Source organism: Arachis ipaensis, chromosome B07, assembly GCF_000816755.2.
Source record: "Arachis ipaensis cultivar K30076 chromosome B07, Araip1.1, whole genome shotgun sequence".
Taxonomy (NCBI): Eukaryota; Viridiplantae; Streptophyta; class Magnoliopsida; order Fabales; family Fabaceae; genus Arachis; species Arachis ipaensis.
The window spans coordinates 96,579,725-96,589,221 of NC_029791.2; the positions used below are offsets into that span (position 1 = coordinate 96,579,725).

The window sequence follows — 9,497 nt, forward strand, 5'->3', positions numbered from 1 at the left end:
GAAGAGGTCAGAGACGCCGGTGAAGAGAAGAGCAACGAACGACGCGGAAGAGGACGAACGGAAGAGGGCGCACGGGGTGGTGCGGTGATGATGCAGTGAGTGGGCCGGCTGAAACGGACAATGGCGAGGCCGTGACAATGGTGGTCGGAGGTGGCTGGCTGGGACGAGGGAGAGAACGTAGATGAAGGGTGCAGAGACGAAGGGTTTTCGCAAGAAGCAGAGTGAGGGACTGAGGGTGTCTAGGGATTGAAATGCGGTGGTGGGAACTGGGAAAAGGAGTTAGAGTTTTAACTTTTCTATATATATATATTTGCAATGTGAAATGACTAAAAAACCAAAATAAAAACTAAATTTTTAAGGGTATTTAAGTAATTTAATATATTCGGGGATTGTGGGGAATACGAGGACGAGGACGGGGATCCCACTCGGGTCCCCGCATCTGCTTCGGGAGAATTTTGTCCCCCATCCCCGTCCCCGCAGGGAAAATTCTCCGTCATTGGGGTCCCATTCGGGGCGGTCCCGGCAGGGATCCCGGCCTCCTGGGAATTTTTGACACCCCTAAATATAACGGTATATCACAATAGTAAGATTATATGAAATACACATGAGAATTCGTTTGTGATTTCATGCACTATGACGTTTGCAGAGCTATTGATATGTGCTTCAAATGTTCGTGATATGAAGAATTCAATCATAATATAAAGCCCAACTACCCATTAATTATGTTTTTCACATATTCATGCATCCGAATTTGAGTACAACTCATATGCATTGCTTTCACCATTTACTTTAGGGGATTTTGTCCCCTTTTATTATTTGCTCTTTTTCTTTTCTTTCTCTTCTTTTTTTTATTTTTCTTTTCTTAATAATTTTTTTCAATGCATATGATTAAGATATTGAATGCATAAACATGTTCTTTAACATTCTTGTTTATATTTTCAGAAAATTCTAACATACTCAATTCTCAAACCAAATGTTTCCAAACCCAATTTTCCCACACTTAAATCATAAGTACTCTCACTAGTCTAATCTAACTAAGGATTCAAATTAAGGACATTATTGTTTTTCGCTTAGAGTTAATGATGTGCTAAAGTAAAGAATAAAAGGGGTAAAATAGGCTCAAATTGGTTTGCAAAGGATAATAAAAGGTTAAGGCCATATGGGTATGTAAGCTTAGTGAAACAAGGCCTCAATCACATAAGTGCATGCATATATTAAACAATAGAAATATAGAATCAAGCAAGACAAAGATCACAATTTTAGAGAGAACAACACACACCAAAAATAAAATATTGGTTGATAGAATGCAACCAATTCAAATAGGCTCAAAATCTCACAGGTTTTGTGTGTTCGAGCTCTAAACCATGTTCCAGTATAATATTCCTTCAAACAAGTTTATCAAAAATTTTAAATCAAATTAGTGAAATACTCTAAAAAGTTTCTTGAAAAAGTAAATATTACTTCAACCAAGTAGTTGGTAAAATATGCACAAAATGTAACAAACATGCAATCAAACATGCAAATGCAACAACTAACTACAAAGAAAATTTAAACATTGGTGTTGAGACAGGAAGGTACTAACCCACGGAGATCGGTATCGACCTCCCTACACTTAAAGATTGCACCGTCCTCGGTGCATGCTGAGATGCGCAAGTGGGCGGGTTGCTCCAACTAATGCTATTTCTTCAAAGATTGTGCAGATGAAACTTGTTTGTTGCCCATGTAAAGGTTTTCCGTTTCCCTTCCTCGGTGGCCATCCTAAAAGAAGAGGAAATAGAAGAAAATTAACCCAGGAATAAAGAAGAGGCGACGCGTAAGCGTCGTCCACGCTTACGTGTGGGTGAGAAAGAATCCTAGTGACGGGTAAGCGTCGGTCACGCGTATGCGTGATCACTGGTTGTGCTAAATGCCGCCGCACCACCGCATCACCACCACCTCCTCCTTCTTCTCTGCCGCACCGCACCGCACCACCACCACCACTATCTTCTTGTGAAATTTGTTGTGGTATATTATTGTTGCTGAAATTTGAATTTGGAGTATTGTTGCTGAATTTGTTGATTCTTGTTCAAAATGCATGTTGCTTGAATTTTCTGATGATGATGATAATGACGACCATGATGATAATGGTGGTGGTGGTGGTGAGTTCTTGTTCAACTTGGGCTTCTGGTTGATTTTGGTTGATTTTGGGAAAAGTTCTGATGATGATGATGATGACCATGATGATACTGGTGGTGGTGGTGGTGGTTCTGGTTGGGTGTAGGTTTCTGGTCTGGTGGTGGTGGTGGTGGTTGATTTTGGGATAAAAGGAGAATGGTATTTTCGTCCGAAGGACAATTTTAAAACAAACTGAAACCTTTGAGACCATTTTATAGCGAAAAAAAGGTCAGGGACGAAATAAATTTTCAGCTTCTACATTGGGGACCAAAATCATACTTATCCCTTTTTTTTATATATGAACAAAATTTAAGGTATTTTTGCTGGAAATGAATTTATTTGGTGTAATTAGAGATGGATAGATGTTGTAGGGAGAGTGGGCCCAACACGCAGGTGGCGTGCTAAACTAGCATGTAGAACGCGTGTTGGACACGAGATAAGCTCCTAGCCAACACACACATATTGATTCGATGTGATTCGTATGTGACCTGCATGTTGAGTGTTTTGTCTATAAAAGCAAAGTTCGTTACCATTTAACTTCATTGCGATGAGAGTTGTTTTAGTGTGTTGGTTGTGTGATGAACAAATATAAGATATTAGTTTATATTTTTATATATCTGTGGGTTTGGGATTTTTTATATTTTAACCTAATAAGAGATTATAAATACCTTATGTCTGCTGTTGGCCAATAGGTTGCTGCATGCACAAGGCGGAATTTAAACCCTTGACACTTACTTAAGTGGACGAGTGAGCTAACCACTTGACCAACCCAAGTTGGTTTGCACGTTATAATTATTATTATGCATTGATAATTGAATTTGATTTGTTTTTAATCGGCCCAAGTTTTGAATTTTGAATGTTGAGGTCTCTTGCCTAATATTACAAGATTAACAAATTTGCCCTATGTAACCCATTTATTTAACTTTGTTTGCTTAATTGGTTTTGGATTACATTAGGAGGATCTTCAAAATTTTGACATTAATCTTGTGATATTAATGGTTGAAAGCATATTGGTGTTTGAACTAGCTAACTTACCTTGTTGAATATTTTTTCTTTTGTTTACTGCATTCACTAATAAATAATTCTTTTTAAATAATTCTTTTCTAAATAAATCCAACTCAAAACAGTATAATTCTTTCTTTACCAAATCGGCCTCAAACATATACCTTTTTTTAAATAAATTAAACTCGAAACATAACTATTTTTTTAATAAATAAAAAATTAAATAATACAATTTCTCAAATTCAAATCTTTTTTTAAATAACATTTCAAATAAAGTCTTAAATTTTATAACAAAATTTTGGCAACATCTCCCCTAAAACTTGGACTTTGCCACCCTTTTTGGGTCCCAACCAAACCATTCCTCGACTACAGGAGATGGTTTGAAATTCCAGAAAAAAAAAAGAAGTGGAATCAGAATGAGATCTCCATCAAAATGAGGATTTGCAAAAGAAAGAAAGAGAGAGAGAAGGGAATAGGGTAAGAATGAAAGAAAGAAAACAAGAAAAAGAGCGGCGCAAATGATGGCAGAGGTGGCAAGAGTGATCCGAAAGGTGGCACCAGCAGAAAGTAAGATCTGGATTTATTTTTTAGGGAGGAAAAGAACTGGGATTAGATTGAGAGTGAAAATCGAGTCTACCCATTGAACTTCTTCTGCAAATGGAAAAAAGAGAATAGAAACGAGGAGATGAATAGGGTTTCAAAGAGAGAAAGAAGAGAAGGAAGGGACACCATAAATGAAGAAAGAGAAGAAAAGGAAGAAGATGAGTTATGTTAGGAGNCCAACCGTGGTTCAACTGAAAAACTGTTTTAAAATAAAATAATAAATAAATTATAAAACAACTCTCATCAACACAATAAAAAATAATCGATAAATCATCAACACAATAAAAATTATAGAACATGTTTATTACTATAATATAAAATTACAGAACATGTTTGTTTAATAGTTAATACATTGATAGTATTAAATGTTTTTCAAACTTCCAATCAAATATTTTTTCAGATGATGGTGAAAATTCATAAATTGAGTCTGTGTAAACCATCTTTAGAAAGATTCCTAAAATAGGATCAATCATTTGGCTTCTAAAACATAAAATCCAGGATACTTGTTAAGAAACCTCTGTTTTATCACCATACTTCCTGAAGCACTCAGTGTTGTCCAGTTCATTGTGCTGATGATTTTCAATGTTGTAAGCTACTCCACTCCTAACTTTGAGCTGCTCCCTAATAAAGTTTCAACCTGATGAACTTAATGCTCTTATTAAAGTTCTTGAATGTGGTAACAGTAAAACAAGTTAATGGTCTTATGAAAGTTTTTGACAAAAATTTCAGACTAAATCCAGCAATTACAAAATAGGAAACACTAAATCAGACTAACAGAGCCAGCCACCCGTAATTTCAGAACTTCAAACGAAGAAGAAGACCGAACATTCAGAAATTAAAAGGAAGAAACGGAGGCCACTAACCTTCGACAGACGGCAACTGGCGAGACGAGCCGATAGGCGAGACGATGGCAACCAGCGACCCAACGGCAAGCTACTCCATGCCACGAACAGCAACTGGTAAAACACTATCAGCAACTGCCATCAGAACCATACATACAGAACCATACAATCAGAACCACACATACAAATTTACAAATTTGTAAAATTTCCACCATTAGCAACCAGCAAATACAAGACAGAACTAAAAGAAGAATTGAAGAACCAACCTTCAGAACCAAACTTGAAACGGTTGAAACCAAGACCGAAGCAGACTAGGGTTCAGTGAAGAAGAAGAAGAACCAAAAAATTGAAGAAGATGACCAAACATTCAGTGAAGATGAAGGGAGCAACCACTAACCTGGGTCCGTGTTGAGAAGCTAGCGAAGATGAAGAGCCGAAGAGGACCTGCCGAGTTACTGGGTTCCGAACACGGGGAAGAGGAGGAAGCGGCGGTGCTGAGGACCTAGGACGGCGGCGGTGCTAAGGACCTGGGACGGCGGCGGCGCTCATGACCTGGGTTAGGCGGCGACGATGGAGGGCTAGGCGGCTAGGGTTTCTTCGATTCAGAGCAAGGTTCGGAAAACCGGACCGGTCATCAAACCGCTCTAGCTACTGGTTCACTGGTTTACTGGTCTAACCGGTCTAACCAGTGGTTCAACCGAAAAAACCGTTTTAAAATAAAATAATAAATAAATTATAAATAAACATTCTAAAATATAATTATAGTATAATATAAATATTAAAATAGTTTTCAAATTTAAAAAACTACATTAAATGTCATCAACCAAATTCATATAATCTTATTAATATACAAACTCAAGTTAAATAGTACAAAGAAATTTCAAATATTAAATGTCAACATAAAGATTTATCAATCATCAAAACCTCAAGATGTTCTTGTGAGTTTCTATTTTTTTGGGATAATTATTTAAACATATTATGTAATTATGATTGTGATTTCAACTATTGTGCTAAAGAAACCTTCAAGTAACAAGGATATGTTGATGGTGGTGGTGTCTTCTGAGGCATCAATGTCTCCTTATCCCGCCCCTCCAATTTCTTTAGCTAAAGCCATAACAAAAGGAATGGTACTAGAAAATGAGGTAGTTAATGGATAATCAAATGAGAAGCTTTTTGTTATTGCAAGTGAAGATGAATAGGCCAATGCACAAGTTTAAATGTAGCAACTTAACAGAACTTAACAGCAACAAAAGTTAAATACCAGCAACAAATAATCACTCTAAACCCTGAAATCAATAACTATTTCAACAAAAATTCAAAAACATCATACTTAAAAATTAAAAAACGGCAACAGCAGCACAACAAATCCATTTTAATGAACAATTTCAACAACACAAAATCAATGATTTAATTAATTTCAGATTTAGAAATCACAAATTAGAGTATTAGACATTCAAAACACTAAACCTTCACCCAGCAATTACAAACAAAGCCAGTAAAACCAGCACAACCAGCAACTACAATTCAAAGCCATTAGCAAATTTGAACAAAAAAATTAGGAGCCATCAGCAAAACCAGCAATTAGAAAATAAAGCCAGCAATTACAAAACACTAAACAAAGCCAGCAATTACAAAACACAATGAAAAACATATGAAATTAAAAACAGCTACACAACACAATGAAAAATAACAAGTTAGGAGCCATCAGCAATTAAAAACAGGAGCCAAGATCCAAGAAGAGTAAGTTTTCAGCATTAACAAAACAGCAAAACAGAATAAGTTTTTAGCATTAACAAAACAGCAACACAGAGTAAGTTTTCAGCAAAACAGAGTAAGTTTTCTTAACCTAAATTACTCATAAACAAAACTCAACTCCACCTGAATTGTTAATTTAACCTTGGTCTCATGGAATCATAAATAGGAATACATTACATTGCTCTTTCTTCTAAAATTCAAGCAACAACACATGATTTCACAGTTTAAAACCTTATTCACCAGCTTCTCTTCTAATTCATCTGGAATATGCGCAAATGCACTTTACAGTATCCAAATATCCAAATACAACAACTCAATAATCTCAAGTTCTCAACTCTCAAGGACAGCAACAGGTATACAACAAAAAAAATTAACAACGAAAGACAGAAGCAGAACCATAACAGAATCAAACAAAATCAGTCAATCACTGTAAAAACTAAAATTCAAAATAGAAATTAAAGACAATAGAACTATAAATTATCAATCCTAAACCACAGACAACAATAATTGAAGAAGAAAAATGAAAAATCAGTAAATCACAAATTCAAAATTATTAATTAACAATACTCAACCATTATTCAACGCTTGCATCGCCGGTTCCCGGTTAAACCGGTTCGACCGGCCGGTCCGGTCCGGTTTTCAGAACCTTGATTCAGAGTTCTCTCATCTCTGTTCTCTGAAGACCTGGGTTAGGAATGAATGAATGATTGGGGAAGAGGGGGGGGTTGGGTCACGACTCACGAGTGGATCACTGGATCCGTTTCCCTTTTTTTTTTCAAATTAAAAAACGACGCCGTTTTATCCGAACCGGCTGGTTATCGGTCCGATCCAATCGATCAATTCTCGGCCGGTTCGACAATTTTCTGACGATTTTACTACGAGCGATTATAAAGGAAAGATCGAACCGTTTGCATCACCGGTTCTTGGTTGAACCGATTCGATCGACCGGTCCAATCCAATTTTCAGAACCTTAGTTAGGAGACTCTTAAAATGACATTTTTTAAGGGAAAAAAACTCAAAAAACTAAGAAAATGTCACCTAGAATAAGAAGCCACGGGTATACCATTGTTAAGTTAAATAGATATTCAAGTTTCTTCTTCTCTGTTAATAGTTCTCTATTAAAAAAGTTAGTTGTTTCTTTACATGTGCAAAAATATATGTGCTATGTATATAAATTTATGTGCTATATCGATAAATTTATGTTATTTGCAAAATTTTTTGTGTTATATTTCGAAAATTTGTGCACTCTATCAATAAATTTTTATGCTCTCTAACAATTTAATATACTTAATTAGCTTGTTGAAAAAATCCAAATGAACAAACTTTTATAATTGCACGTTTTTATTTACATTTTAAATTGTTATTGTATGAGTCAGTTTGAGTTGGCTCTATAATAGTATACGAGTATACAAAATCACCGTCTTTATTACAACGGCTATCAAAATTAGATTACAGCAAAGTGGGATTTTCAAACAAATAAAGCACATAATGTTAGTATATACATATAGGGGAGTTCTACCATGTAGAAGTTGTTGTACTTTCTACATGTGTAGAAATTGTGTGGATATGTTCATTATATGATATAAGTGCCTAGTTAGGGGATCAAAAATGATATTTTATAGTGTTTGTTTTATTTCTCATTGTTTACATAACGTGACTTTAAAATTTTGTTTGTTTGTATAATTAGGTTTAGTTAAAGAGAAAGTATAGGAACTAATGGAGTATATGTACAATATGTATAATAGGAGTTTAGGAATGTTCGATTCAGTAGGATATCAGATATTTATTATCCTTGGTATTCAGATAGTTATTCTGGATAGTATATGTGTATTTGTGTTTAAAAAATTAGTAGTATTTTATTTAAGATGTTCATTTTTTAACTTTTAAGCCAAATAAACAGTACACATTATATAGATACTCCATTGACTCCCTAGCAAGATTCAATTAATGAGAGATGGAGTTAGGCTTTAGTCTATTTGGCTTTTGATATTATTGGATTAAAAGACAAAATTAATAAATTTTTTTGTATTAAATTATTTGGTACTAAAATATGAATTTAACTTCGAGAGTCTCTTCAACAAAATTTTTTTTTCAAAACCCAGGAAAAAAAAATCAATTTGACCTATACATCTTTATTCTTCTCATAATTGAATATGTCCTTAAATTATTTTCATTAGCCTAATAATTATTTAATTTATATAACTTTTAAAATTTTTAAGTTAGAGTTATAATTAGTTATTTAATATTATTTCACATCTACTTAAAAATGCCCTTTAAAAGTCTAGAGTAAAATTTTAGCTTGTATCTAAATTAGTTATAAATTAATCAATTATTCATTTAATAATATATCAATTAATCAATTATTCATTTAATTTACTAGATTTATTTATATTAACTGTCAAAATTTCTTTCTACTAATTATAAATATTTAACTACCAAAAATAAAATAAATATATAAATATACATACATAGATAATTATATACAAGACAATTTTATTTATATCACGTAATGAATTTTCTAAAGTGGTATATTATTTTGGTTCAATACTATTAAGTTAGCAAGTCTAATTATGGGATTGATAGGTAAGCTTTTTTGGGATAATTTTATTTCGTTTTAAATTTATAATTTTAAAAATATAAAATTTTTGAAATTTGAATTAAAACACAAAATATGAATTTCTATTCTTATTCTTTTTAATTTTTTTGATATTTTATTTGAATTTAAATGGGAGGTACTTTCTTATTGATATTTATGTTTTAAAGTTAGTAATTAACTTAAAAATAAAAAATGTCAATAATTTATACAAGTAGTAAATTGAATTAGGTTAATTCAATTTATTAAGTATATGTTGTACAAGTAATAAATCAAATCAGACTAATTCAATTTTTATGTAAATTCTCAAATTGAGCTTGCTTTATTTGATTTCTATAGATCTATTTAAGACAGACGTGTAACCAATTTTTATTCAAGGCATCTATGTAAAATTGATTTTTAATTAATTTATTGATGCAAATTACCTTTTTTATTGTTTGGTTAAATTACTGGATTTTTTATGAAGGATTAAAATGTTTTGATTCAAGCTATTATTTTTGGTATATTTTCAATGTTTTTATTTTCATATTTATTTTATTTTTGGTAGT

The 9,497-nt window shown here is 33.3% G+C and overlaps 1 long non-coding RNA gene across 1 annotated transcript; it reads left to right on the plus strand.

Annotated features, from left to right (window-relative positions):
• LOC110264682 lies at positions 5,112-7,078 on the plus strand. The gene is made up of 3 exons (XR_002350856.1): positions 5,112-5,213; positions 5,532-5,533; positions 7,050-7,078. It is a non-coding gene; the product is annotated as an uncharacterized LOC110264682 (long non-coding RNA).